At 47.0% G+C, this 13,691-nt stretch overlaps 1 long non-coding RNA gene across 1 annotated transcript; it reads right to left on the bottom strand.

Moving 5' to 3' along the window:
* Window positions 1–10,337: 10,337 nt before the first annotated feature.
* On the bottom strand, window positions 10,338–13,378 carry LOC137379015 (uncharacterized). The gene is made up of 3 exons (XR_010976722.1): window positions 11,313–13,378; window positions 11,038–11,115; window positions 10,338–10,610 (listed from the first exon to the last, which is right to left on the bottom strand). It is a non-coding gene; the product is annotated as an uncharacterized lncRNA (long non-coding RNA).
* Window positions 13,379–13,691: the final 313 nt, after the last annotated feature.

The raw sequence follows: 13,691 nt of genomic DNA, 5'->3' as shown, positions 1-13,691 counted from the left end.
TTGACTGAGATATGTCAATTTTGTGCTTCAATAAACCCCAGAGGTTGCATTTCTTGTCTCCTGCTCTGGGGGGGGCTCCGTCTTAATGTGACAGAGCAGCGCCACTGAGTCACAACAAAGAAACAAGAATCCTATTCCTCACATCCCATCATTTTCTGCCTTGATGATGAAGCTGTAAGTACCATCCTAACCGACATGAACCGTAATACTGAAGCAGTGTCACCATCCAGCCAGTCACTCCACCATTCCCCACACTGCTCCATCACCACATGCATTAACCACTCCCACAAGATTGCACCAGATGGCAATATAGATGTAAGGCGTCATTTTATGCAATGTGGCCTGTTTAGGTTCTAAATTGTTCCCTATACCTTGCGCGGTCATTACAGATGTCACTTTTTTAAGGAGGAGAATGGCACTTATCACTGAACTTGGAATTTTTTTAAATTTACTGATACAAAAATGACACTCTCAAAAACAATTCATTCACTTTCCATTAGTTTATATAAAGACACAACTCATCAGTACATAGACACTGAGGACATGCAGCTTGTGTAATACAGTACATATGGACAATATTTCATATATTGTGCCTGAAGGGCCTGTTGTTCAGGAGCAGCAGTTACATTTGTCAGAGGTTTTCCCTTTACACACACAGCCATTGGCGCAGTTCGTGCATCCTGCAGGACAGCAAGAGCAGCAACCTGAGAGGAGAGGGCAAAGGCAGAAATTACTTACAATGAATTAGTTCACTCAAACACCCCCAGACCCTCCCATTACAGCACTCAGCCCCTCCCTCATAAACTAATCTGTGTCATATCTCCAAATGGCCCAACTGAAGAGGCTCAACATCAGAACACAGTGTGAGAGAGTTTTGGTGAATATGTTAGTGTCAGTATGTCTCCAACACTATCTCTGGTGATAAATCTATAATATCAATGCTTTCCGATGTAAAACTCAGACACTTCTTTAACCAACAGGATTCTCTCCTCCAGGTTCTTCAGATTGGACTTTGCATAAATTTGATGGGAATTAAATCAGGTGAAATCATGGACCTTATCCTTTTCTATCGTGTTCCTCTCTGAGTTCTGCCCAGAACTATCAGTCACATAAATACAATGTGAGGAGCTGTAAACACTCCCACAGTTACTCACTTCAGGATCCTGAAAGCAGGAAAAACACAGACATTGAGTTGTGCTTAAAACCCTGGGAAATGCCCCCCGTGTGGAGGATCCCCGGCTCTTTGTCACATTCTGTTCTGCAGTTCCTTTAATAAACAGCCTCCCCTCCAATGCTGCTGCCCCTCAGTGAGACTGAGCCGGGACACTGTGCTGAAAGGACAGCACCAGACACCACTCACCATCCAGGCAAAATTCCAAGTTCAGTGAAAAGTGCCGTTCACATCCTTAAAAAAGTGACATCTGTAATGACAGCGCAAGGTACAGGGAACAATTTAGAACCTAAACAGGCCACATCGCATAAAGTGATCCCTTAAAGCCATATTGCCATCTGGTGCAATCTTGTGGGAGCGGTTAATGCATGTGGTGATGGAGCAGTGTGGGGAATGGTGGAGTGACTGACTGGATGGTGACACTGCTTCAGTATTACAGTGCACAGTCCAATCACAATGGTAGTACAGTATGAAGTAACATTAGTCAACATCTTTCTGACAAAGACTTTGTGGATAGAGACAACGACCGAGATGCTTACATTATCATTGCTTTATTTACCCATGATTGGTGAAATAGATTGGATAATTACAGGCACAATTGTGAATGAACTGAGTCATAATATTTTAGACTGCTGGGTGTTATAGTTTTTAACTTGAGCAAAGGTATGTCGAATGTCTAAAGTTACAGCATGGCTGAGGAAGATTACAGTTACAATTTCTACTCAACAAGTTACTGGTAAATACCAAGCTTTGAATACACACAGACTTACATATTGATGTCTTGTCATCACTGTACTATAATTTTACATGCAGGGCTGATTCTCTCAGTTGGCCAGAGTGTGATACAGAAAAACACCAACAATGGGTGTTCATTCCCTGTACCAGCTGTGGTAGTTCATGGAGACCTGCCACCTCGCCTTGCCCCACACTTGCAGAGTGGTGACCCTCAAACTATACTTTACCAACTGTCTCTCTAATGGGGAGCGATGCCGATGGCCCTTTGGGACTACGGTTAGAGCAGCAATTATTCTACGTAGAAGCATTGAACTACAAAAGAACAAAGAACAGTACAGCACAGGAACAGGCCATTCGGCCCTCCAAGCCTGCGCAGATCTTGATGCCTGCCGAAACTACCACCTTCTGCACTTCCGCGGCCCATATCCCTCTATTCCCTTCCTATTCATATATTTGTCAAGATGTCTCTTAATCATCGCTATCGTATCTGCTTCCACCACCTCCCCTGGCAGCAAGTTCCAGGCACTCACCACCCTCTGTGTAAAAAACTTGCCTCGCACATCCCCACTAAACGTTGCCCCTCGCACCTTAAACCTATGTCCCCTAGTAACTGACTCTTCCACCCTGGGAAAAAGCTTCTGACTATCCACTCTGTCCATGCCGCTCTTAACTTTGTAAACCTCTATCATGTCGCCCCTCCACCTCCGTCGTTCCAGTGAAAACAATCCAAGTTTTTCCAACCTCTCCTCATAGCTAATGCCCTCCAGACCAGGCAACATCCTGGTAAACCTCCTCTGTACCCTCTCCAAAGCCTCCATGTCCATCTGGTAGTGTGGCGACCAGAATTGCACGCAATATTCTAAGTGTGGCCTAACTAAGGTTCTGTACAGCTGCAACATGACTTGCCAATTTTTATACTCTATGCCCCGACCGATGAAGGCAAGCATGCCGTATGCCTTCTTGACTACCTTATCCACCTGCGTTGCCACTTTCAGTGACCTGTGGACCTGTACACCCAGATCTCTTTGCCTGTCAATACTCTTAAAGGTTCTGCCATTTACTGTATACCTCCCACCTGCATTAGACCTTCCAAAATGCATTACCTCACATTTGTCCGGATTAAACTCCATCTGCCATTTCTCCGCCCAAGTCTCCAACCGATCTAGATCCTGCTGTATCCTCTGACAATCCTCATCATTATCCGCAACTCCACCAACCTTTGTGTCGTCCGCAAACTTACTAATCAGACCAGCTACATTTTCCTCCAAATCATTTATATATACTACAAACAGCAAAGGTCCCAGCACTGATCCCTGCGGAACACCACTAGTCACATCCCTCCATTCAGAAAAACACCCATCCACTGTTACCCTCTGTCTTCTGTGATTGAGCCAGTTCTGTATCCATCTTGCCAGCTCACCTCTGATCCCGTGTGAGTTCACCTTTTGCACCAGTCTGCCATGCGGGACCTTGTCAAAGGCTTGACTAAAGTCCATATCGCCCTTCCCTCATCAATCACCTTCGTCACTTCCTCAAAAAACTCAATCAAATTAGTAAGACACGACCTCCCCTTCACAAAACCATGCTGTCTCTCGCTAATACGTTTGTTTGTTTCCAAATGGGAGTAAATCCTGTCCCGAGGAATCCTCTCCAATAGTTTCCCTACCACTGACGTAAGGCTCACCGGCCTATAATTTCCTGGATTATCCTTACCACCCTTCTTAAACAAAGGAACAACATTGGCTATTATCCAGTCCTCTGGGACCTCACCTGTAGCCAATGAGGATGCAAAGAGGATGTCAAGGCCCCAGCAATTTCTTCCCTTGCCTCCCTCAGTATTCTAGGGTAGATCCCATCAGGCCCTGGGGACTTATCTACCTTAATGCTTTGCAAGACACCCAACACCTCCTCCTTTTTGATAATGAGATGACTGAGACTATCTGCACTCCCTTCCCTAGGCTCATCATCCACCAAGTCCTTCTCCTTGGTGAATACTGATGCAAAGTACTCATTTAGCACCTCGCTCATTTCCTCTGGCTCCACGCATAGATTCCCATCTCTGTCCTTGAGTGGGCCAACCCTTTCCCTGGTTACCCTCTTGCTCTTTATATATGTATAAAAAGCCTTGGGATTTTCCTTAATCCTGTTTGCCAATGACTTTTCATGACCCCTTTTAGCCCTCCTTACTCCTTGCTTAAGTTCCTTCCTACTGTCTTTATATTCCTCAAGTGCTTCATCTGTTCCCAGCCTTCCAGGCCTTACAAATGCTTCCTTTTTCTTTTTGACTAGGCTCACAATATCCCGTGTTATCCAAGCTTCCCGAAACTTGCCAAACTTGTCTTTCTTCCTCACAGGAACATGCTGGTCCTGGATTCTAATCAGCTGACGTTTGAAAGACTCCCACAAGTCAGATGTTGATTTACCCTCAAACAGCCGCCCCCAATCGAAATTCTTCAGTTCCTGCCTAATATTGTTATAATTAGCCTTCCCCCAATTTAGCACCTTCACCCGAGGACTACTCTTATCCTTATCCACGAGTACCTTAAAACTTATGGAATTATGGTCACTGCTCCCGAAATGGTCCCCCACTGAAACTTCGACCACCTGGCCAGGCTCATTCCCCAATACCAGGTCCAGAATGGCCCCATCCCTAGTTGGACTATCTACATACTGTTTCAAGAAGCCCTCCTGGATGCTCCTCACAAATTCTGCCCCATCCAAGCCCCTAGCACTAAGTGAGTCCCAGTCAATATTGGGGAAGTTAAAATCACCCACCACTACAACCCTGTTAACTTTACATCTTTCCAAAATCTGTCTACATATCTGCTCCTCTACCTCCCGCTGGCTATTGGGAGGCCTGTAGTAAACCCCCAACATCGTGACTGCACCCTTCCTATTCCTGAGCTCCACCCATATTGCCTCACTGCATGACCTCTCTGAGGTGTCCTCCCGCAGTACAGCTGTGATATTCTCCTTAACCAGTAATGCAACACCCCCACCCCTTTTACATCCCCCGCTATCCCGCCTGTAGCTTCTAAAGCCTGGAACATTTAGCTGCCACTCCTGCCCTTCCCTCAACTAAGTCTCTGTAATAGCAACAACATCATATTTCCAAGTACTAATCCAAGCTCTAGGTTCATCTGCCTTACCTCATATACTTCTCACGTTGAAACAAATGCACTTCAGACCACCAGTCCCGCTGTGCTCAGCAACATCTCCCTGCCTGCTCTTCCTCTTAGTCCTACTGGCCTTATTTACTATGTCCTCCTCATTTACTTCACTAGCTGTCCTACTGCTCTGGTTCCCACCCCCCTGCCACACTAGTTTAAACCCTACCGAGAGACTTTTACAGCACAGAAGGTGGCCATTCGGCCCATCAGGCAAAATTTCATGTGGACTTCAGGTATGGCACAGAGGCAGATGGTGCATTAAATAATGAAGGGAGGCATCAGACTGGAAGTCTGACATTATGACGTCCCAACCCAATTTTATTCATGGCGCTAAACATGGAGGGCGGAGAGCAGACATCGATGTAGCAGGCAGGCATTTAAGGTTGTTATGAGGCCTGTAGAGTGCCATTTAAATTTTACTTTTCAATTTTATTAACAGCGCTCTGGAGTCATGGGGTTTCGGAGTTTTGCCCGGTTCAGGGAGCGACATGGAGGCAGGAAGTCATTTTTGGCTGTAAAGAGAGACCATTGGGAGAGGCAACATCAACTGCCAGGCAGGATGGAGAAGGATGGGCATCGGGCATTGTGTGAGGAGTGGAGCCAAACTTGCCAGCACTAGGGGAGAGCCATATTGGGGGGAAATGGGCAAGTGCATCCTCGTCAGAGGTGATAAGTGAGGGAAAGGTGAAGGGTGTTGCTGGCAGTGAAGACCTTGAACATAGGAAGAAGCCACCGATCATGGCCCTCATTCATCCAGGCTTCATTGAAGAGGAGGTGCAGAGAGCAGAATGGTGGTCCATGCACTGGCAGTGGGATCACAACAAGCTGTGTACCCACAGGAGGGTCAACATCAGCCTCCTGACAGTAATGAAGTGTTCAGAAGGGAAAGCCAGCAGCCTCGTCCTCGCAGAAGAAGCCACCCTCCAGAGAGGGTCTACCAGTTGAGGTCTAACTACTATCAGTCTGAGGAAGAGCGAACAAAGACTTCGCCTCTTCAGGGAGGCTGTCGCTGACCTACGAACTTGATGCTGGGCGAGCTGTGCCCCAGGGGACTTGGTGGAAATCCAATGTCAGTGGTGCCGAACTTCACCATGGTGCTGAACTTTCACATCTCTGGATTATTCCAGGGATCTATGGGGGACATATGTGGGATCTCATAGTCAGCGGCCCATCAGTGCATCAGCGAGGTCACCAAAGCCCTTTTCAGGAGGACCAGTAACTGTGTGTGCTTCTTCATGTATCCCAACTCTCAAGCTGAGAGGTCCATTATGTTTGGGGCCATCCCTGGATTCCTCCAAGTGCAGGATGTCATCGACTGCAAGCATGTGGCTACCAACACTCCTGCACACCAGCCAGTGGCCTTCATCAACAGGAAGGACTTCCACTCCCTCAATGTACAACTTGTCTGTGAGCACTGTAAACAGATCCTGCGGGTCTGTGCTCACTTCTCGGAAGTTGCCACAATGCTGACATTCTGAGGCAGTTGCAGGTGCCAGAGCTTTTCCAAGCTCCCATTCAGCTTCAGGGATGGATCCGTGGAGACAAGGGCCACCCACTGAGGACATGGCTACTGATGCCTGTGAGGAACCCTCACACGGATGCAGAGGAGAAGTACAAGTCCTGTCACAGGACAACGTGAGCAACCATACAGCAGGTCATGGTTCTACTCAGGATGAGATTCAGGTGCCGAGGTCAGTACAGTGGAGCTCTTCAGTATGCCTCGGTGAGGGTCTCATGTATCATCGTGGCCTGTCATGCACTGCACAACCTGTCACTACAGAGTGATGAGGCGTTGAACAATGAGGATAGGAAAGAGTGTGCTGCCTCCTGAGACAAAGAGAATGCAAAGGAGGAAGCTGACCAAGCATCGCCAGGTGAAGGACCCCAGGGACAACAGCAAAGACGACCTGAGAGATGTGCAAGGGAGGTTCACGATGCACCATACATTTGCGTTTCCTTCGCTTCTCACTGCCAATTGTCGATTGACCAATAAAGACTAACCTTTATGCAGCCCTGTTGTCACCTTCCTTCTTTCAGGAAGCATTCACTCAGCACCCATGTGTGTCACACTCAGCTGGCAAGGCTCCAGACTTTACCCCTCACTGCAAGGTCCGTTGCCTCGAGCCCCTTGACAGAGGCCGGGTTGAAACGAAATGCCAAAGACCTTAAAAAAGAGGAAGGATATTTTGTGTGATCGAAAATTATCTTTCTTATCCCTGACAATAAATGCTAGCATTTCTATGTACATTCCACATTCACCAGTACTTCTATGTGCTCTTCTTTATTCTTTTGTGTGCACTCCTATGCAGTGTCCCCCTGCATTGTCAGCTGAAGTGGAGACAGGCTGCTGACCTTGCTGCCCTTGGCTTGGGATGACCTTGGCAGTCGTCCTCTGGATGCCTCAGGCTTGGAGGGCCCCAGCATGTTGAGGGTATCCTGCACAGAAGCAGTACCATCCTCTGTCATCAGGGATGAAGGAGGATCTGGCAACACTGGCAGAGGGGCAGAGAAATTGCTGCCCACACCAGGAGCACCCTGAGAGGAGTCCCAGCAGTGATAAGCAGCAATTCCTCCTCCCTTGCAAGGCACCCTTGTGCCTCCCTGCTGACCTGAGAGTGCAGAGGATCTGGTTGTGACTCCAGGTCCCCTGCCTCCTCTCTCCTTCCCACTGCTGCCTTGCACATGCAAGTCTGCATGAATATCCTGTAGACATTCAGTACTCTGTTGGATGCAGCTCTGATGAAGACAATCTCTAAATGGAGGACGCAGCTTGTGCACCAGTCAGAGACATTGTGGCACTCAAACCCTGAATGGATTACTCCATTATCCGCTCTCGGGAATGCATTGCCTCTGACATCTCTGCCAGAAGTTGCCTGACCTCACACTGCAGCTGCAGCATTTCCCATGATGTTGGTGACACCAGAGGCACTTCATGAGCCTGGAGCTCAGCATGGGCCTGGCCTCCCACAGTCCTCCGACTGTCAGAGGCCTGGGCAGTCACAGCCTCTATCAGCTGTTCGGGCTCATCCGTGCTGAGTCCACCAGGTTTTGTACCTAAATAGAATAGTGAGCGGGTACCCACCTCCATGACAGCAGCTGTGCTGGTGGAGAGTGCAGGGGTCCGGGGAGACAATGCACCCTCTGAAGCTCCATTCTCCCCCTCAGAGGCGACAGGCTCTGCTACAGTCTGAGAGGCTCTATGTGGATGTTCTACGGGACTTGTGTGAGAGAACAGAGACATTGAAGGGTCAAGGGCCTGCTCTCCCAACATAGCACACACCCTACATTGGCAATCCCTGTAGGCACTGGATGCCTGATCAGCAGCATGGCTCCATTGCTGCAGATACACCCTTGTGCCCCATGGCGACTTTACTCACAGTCTTGGGAAGTTGCCCGTGTCTCTCCTTCTACAATGCTCTGTCCATCCTGTGGCGATGCCAGATTTCTGTCTTCCTCCTTCATTGGGCTCAAGGCATGGAGCTTTGGCAGTCAACCACCAGTCTGAGCAGCCTCCCTGCAATTGTGTGCTATCTTCTGTTGCAGACGTAGATGAATTTTGTTTCTCTGTCAGAGGGAACAAGCCCAAGATGTATGCTGGTTGTAGTCTCGTGGGTTATGATGGGGGTACACAGATGCCTCCTGCATGTGACCCATTTCCAGGGACATTTTGAGGGTCTCCAATGACAAAGCGCTGCCTGAGGCATGTTGAAATGACAAGGCTGTTAAAAAAGCCTCTGCAATCCTTGACTTTAGGAATAGAAGAATATAACACAAAAACACGAAAGCTATGCTAAACCTTTATAAATCACTCATTAGGCATACGCTGGAGTATTGAGGTCAATTCTGGGCCACAGACTTTAGGAAGGATCTCAAGCCCTTGGAGAATCTGCAGAAGAGATTGACTGGATTTCTACAAGGATGAGGATTTCAGTTAGGTGAAGAGAATAGAAAAGTCAGTGTTGTTCTCCTTACTGCAGAGAATGTTAAGGAGAGATTTGATCGAGTTGTACAAAACTGTGTATGGTTTTGATAGAGTAAATAAAGAGAAACTGTTCCTATGGCAGAATGTTGATTACCAGAGCACACTGATTTAAAGTGATAGAAAAAGAACCAGAAGGAAGGTTTGTTTACACAGCAAGTTGTTGTGATCTGGAATGACTGAAATGATGGTGGAAGCAGATTCCACAACTACATTCAAAAAAGGATTGGATAAATACTCGAAAATAAATAATTACAGGATGATGGTAAAAGAGCAGGGGAGTGGGAATAAAGAGCTCACACAGGCATGATGGGCCAAATGTCCTCCTTCTCTGCTGCCTCATTCTATGGTTCAATGTTATTAGTTGGGTGAAAGCAGGATCCACATTACAATCAGTGAGACCGAGAAACCGTAATGAGATAATGTACCAAATAATCTATTTTGGTTTGTTTTCGAACATTGGTTAGGACACCAAAACAACTGTCTGCACTTCTTCCAATAGTTCCAAGGAATATTTTAATATTGACCTGAGGATGTGCAATAGGCAGACAGATCAGACAGGCTGTGTGAGGGTGAGGGCTTCCTCCCGTACCCAAAATGCCTCAAGGGTCAGAAGTCTTCGACAAACAAGCGATCTTTATTACAAGCATGCAAGGAGAAGTCCTACTTTCAGGAATGATTGTAGGGATTCTGCTGGTACAATGTTTGAACAGTCATTTTATACAACTTACAGGAGGTTTACTTGAAAAGCAGTTTCTTTAATTACATCATCTCCCATCTACTGTCTTCCCCAATCTCATCCTGCCTTGATTATATTATTCACCTCGTCAACCTCTTGATTAGGTTTTTCATGTGATTCGGTGTCTCTCTTCTGATCTTGTTTACCTTTTGATTAGGTTATTCATGTGATTTCCTGTGTCTAACAGGCAAGCTTTTCTCAAGTTTCAGGGACCCAAGTAACACCAAGAATCCCATGCTTCACTGAACCAGTCTCCCCTTACAGACTGTCATCTAATTTATCTTACATCTGACAGTAGGACACTGCCTCACTGGTGCATGGGAGTGACATTGAATCATTTACTCCACCATTCCCTACACTGGTCCATCATCAAATGATTTATCCTCATCCAGCAGACTGAACCACGTGGCAGTGCGGCTTCAGTGCATTATTTTATACAATATGGCTTGATGATCGATAAGGCTCCAAACGATTCTGTACATGTTGTGCTGTTGTTAGTAATACCATTTATTTAAGGAAGAGAATGGCACTTATCACAGCATCTGCAATAGTGACATTTTATTTCATATGAAAAATTATATTTTCAAAAATAATTCATACAATTTCCATTAGTTTATATAAACACACAACTCATCAGTACATAGACACGGAGAACATGCAGCTTGTGTAATACAGTACATATGGACAATATTTCATATATTGTGCCTGAAGGGCCTGTTGTTCAGGAGCAGCAGTTACATTTGTCAGAGGTTTTCCCTTTACACACACAGCCATTGGCGCAGTTCGTGCATCCTGCAGGACAGCAAGAGCAGCAACCTGAGAGGAGAGGGCAAAGGCAGAAATTACTTACAATGAATTAGTTCACTCAAACACACTCAGCCCCTCCCTCATAAACTAATCTGTGACATATCTCCAAATGATCCAACTGAACAGGCTCAACATCAGAACACAGTGTGAGAGAGATTTGGTGAATATGTTGGTGTCAGTATCTCTCCAACACTATCTCTAGTGATAAATCTATAATATCAACGCTTTCCGATGTAAAACTCAGACACTTCTTTAACCAACAGGATTCTCTCCTCGAGTTCTTTAGAATTGACTTTGCATAAATTTGATGGGAATTAAATCAGGTGAAATCATGGGCCTTGTCCTTTTCTATCGTGTTCCTCTCTGAGTTCTGCCCAGAACTATCAGTCACAGAAATACAATGTGAGGAGCTTTAAACACTCCCACAGTTACTCACTTTTCCGGCAATGTCCAGCTTTGCTGGTGGGACATCGGCAGTCGGAGCACCTGCAGGTGTTTTCACAGGAGCAGGATCCTGAAAAGAGGAAAAGCACAGATATTGAGTTGTGCTTAAGACCCTGGGAAATGCCCCCCGTGTGGAGGAGCCCCGACTCTTTGACACATTCTGTTCTGCAGTTCCTTTAATAAACAGCCTCCCCTCCAATGCTGCTGCCCCTCAGTGAGACTGAGCCGGGACACTGTTCTGAAAGGACTGCACCAGACACCACTCACCATCCAGGCACACACAGGACTTCGAGTCAGACATTTCACTAACTTCTTCACCAGTTTCCAGCCCTCACCCAATCAGCACTTCTCGATCTTGTGCCGTTTGCGGAATCGGAGCCGAGTTTTATGGGCTTGTGATCGGTGGAGAAACGGCTGCAAAACCAGGGAAGGAGCGGCTCGGTCCCGACTGAATGCACACGGGGCACCGAAGTGAGACAGCGGCTGAAGGGTTGAATTGCACCCGTCTCCTTCACTCACAACACGTCCCAAAAAGATTTCTCAATTACAGCAATTTCCCAACATTTTCTGTGCAATTGCCGTGTGTCTGAGCGTCTGCAACACGTTTCACCCCCACCGACTGGGGGAGTCCAGGACTGCACTTTCTGTTTGAAGTTTGATTCACCGTTTTCATTCTGGATATTTGCTCGTTTCTGGACTAGGGCTGGGGTGGGTGGGGGAGGTGGGGGGGGGGGGCTGAGAGGGAGTTTGGCCTGCTGGGCTAGTGGAAGGGAGGGTAGTGGCTGAGGCAGCTGATCAAATGTCAGTGTCATAAAGTCCTGACAGTACAGGAGGAGGCCATTCGACTCATCTCAATCTTAGTGACAAAGAAGTCCATGTGCTTTTCAGTCTTACTAGTATAGATAAGGGAGAACAAGTGGATGTGGTGTATTTGGATTTTCAGAAGGCTTTTGATAAGGTCCCACATAAAAGGTTGGTGTGCAAAATTAAAGCACATGGGCTTGGGGGTGAAATATTGGCACGGATTGAGAATGGTTGACACAGGAAACAGAGAGTAGGAATAAACGGGTCTTTTTCTGGGTGGCAGACAGTGACAAGTAGGGTACTGCAGAGATCAGTGCTTGGGCCCCAGCTATTCACAATATATATTAATGACTTGGGTGAGTGAACTAAATCTAACATTTCCAAGTTTGCAGATGACACAAAGCTGGGGGGGGGGGGGTGGGGGGCGGGGTACGGGGAGGGGAATGTGAGCTATGAGGAGGATGCAGAGAGGCACCAATGTGATTTGGACAAGTTGAGTGAGTGGGCAAATGCATGGCAGATGCAGTCGAATGTGGATAAATGTGAAGTTATCCACTTGTAAAAAGAGAAAAGCAGATTATTATCTGAATGGTGATAGATTGGGAAAGGGGGAGGTGCAATGAGACCTGGGTGTCCTTGTACACCAGTTGCTGAAAGCAACCATTCAGGTGTCGCAAGAAGTTAGGAAGGTGAATAGTATGTTGGCTTTCATTGCAAGAGGATTTGTGTACAGGAGCAAGGATGTCTTACTGCAGTTATACAGGGCCTTGGTGAGACCACATCTGGAGTACCATGTGCAGTTTTGGTCTCCTTATCTGAGGAAGGATGTTCTTGCCATGGAGGGAGTGCAAAGAAGATTTACTAGACTGATTCCTGGGATGGCAGGATTGACGTATGAGGAGAGATTGGTTTGACTAGGCCAATATTCACTAGAGTTTAGAAGAATGTGAGGGAATCTCATAGAAACCTATAAAATTCTAACAGGATTAGACAGGCTAGATGCAGGGAGGATGTTCCCGATGGCTGGGGTGTCCAGAACCCGGGGTCACAGTCTCAGGATACTGGGTATGCCATTTAGAATCGAGATGAGGAGAAATTTCTTCACTCAGAGGATGGTGAACTTGTGGAATTCTTTACCGCAGAAGGCAGTGGAGGCCAAATCATTAAATTTATTCAAGAAGGTGATAGATATATTTCTTAAGCCAAAGGAATATGAGGAAAAAAGTGGGAACAGGGTATTGAATTAGACGATCAGCCATGATCTTTTTCGAATGGCGGAGCAGGCTGGAAGGGCCTAATGGCCGACTCCTTTCCTGTTTTCCATGTCTCTATGTTAAACCAGTTGTCTGCCAGACCGGTTGCGGAGATGAGAATCATACCGGGGGGACGGAGTGCACACGATGTTCGCCTTGTACACTGGATTTATCTTCAGTAACTCTGTAAATATTTAGAATCAGAAAGGACATCGAACTAAATTGCTGTAATTGAGAAATCTTTTTGGGACGTGTTGTGAGTGAAGGAGACGGGTGCAATTCAAACCTTCAGCCGCTGACTCACTTCGGTGCCCCGTGTGCATTCAGTCGGTACCGAGCCGCTCCTTCCCTGGTTTTGCAGCCGGTTCTCCACCGATCACAAGCCCATAAAACTCGGCTCCGATTCCGCAAACGGCACAAGATCGAGAAGTGCTGATTGGGTGAGGGCTGGAAGCTGGTGAAGAAGTTAGTGAAATGTCTGACTCGAAGTCCTGTGTGTGCCTGGATGGTGAGTGGTGTCTGGTGTCTGGTGCAGTCCTTTCAGCACAGTGTCCCGGCTCAGTCTCACTGAGGGGCAGCAGCATTGGAG

This window comes from Heterodontus francisci, chromosome 17, assembly GCF_036365525.1.
Source record: "Heterodontus francisci isolate sHetFra1 chromosome 17, sHetFra1.hap1, whole genome shotgun sequence".
Lineage (NCBI taxonomy): Eukaryota > Metazoa > Chordata > Chondrichthyes > Heterodontiformes > Heterodontidae > Heterodontus > Heterodontus francisci.
This window is presented reverse-complemented; position numbering and strand designations above follow the sequence as displayed.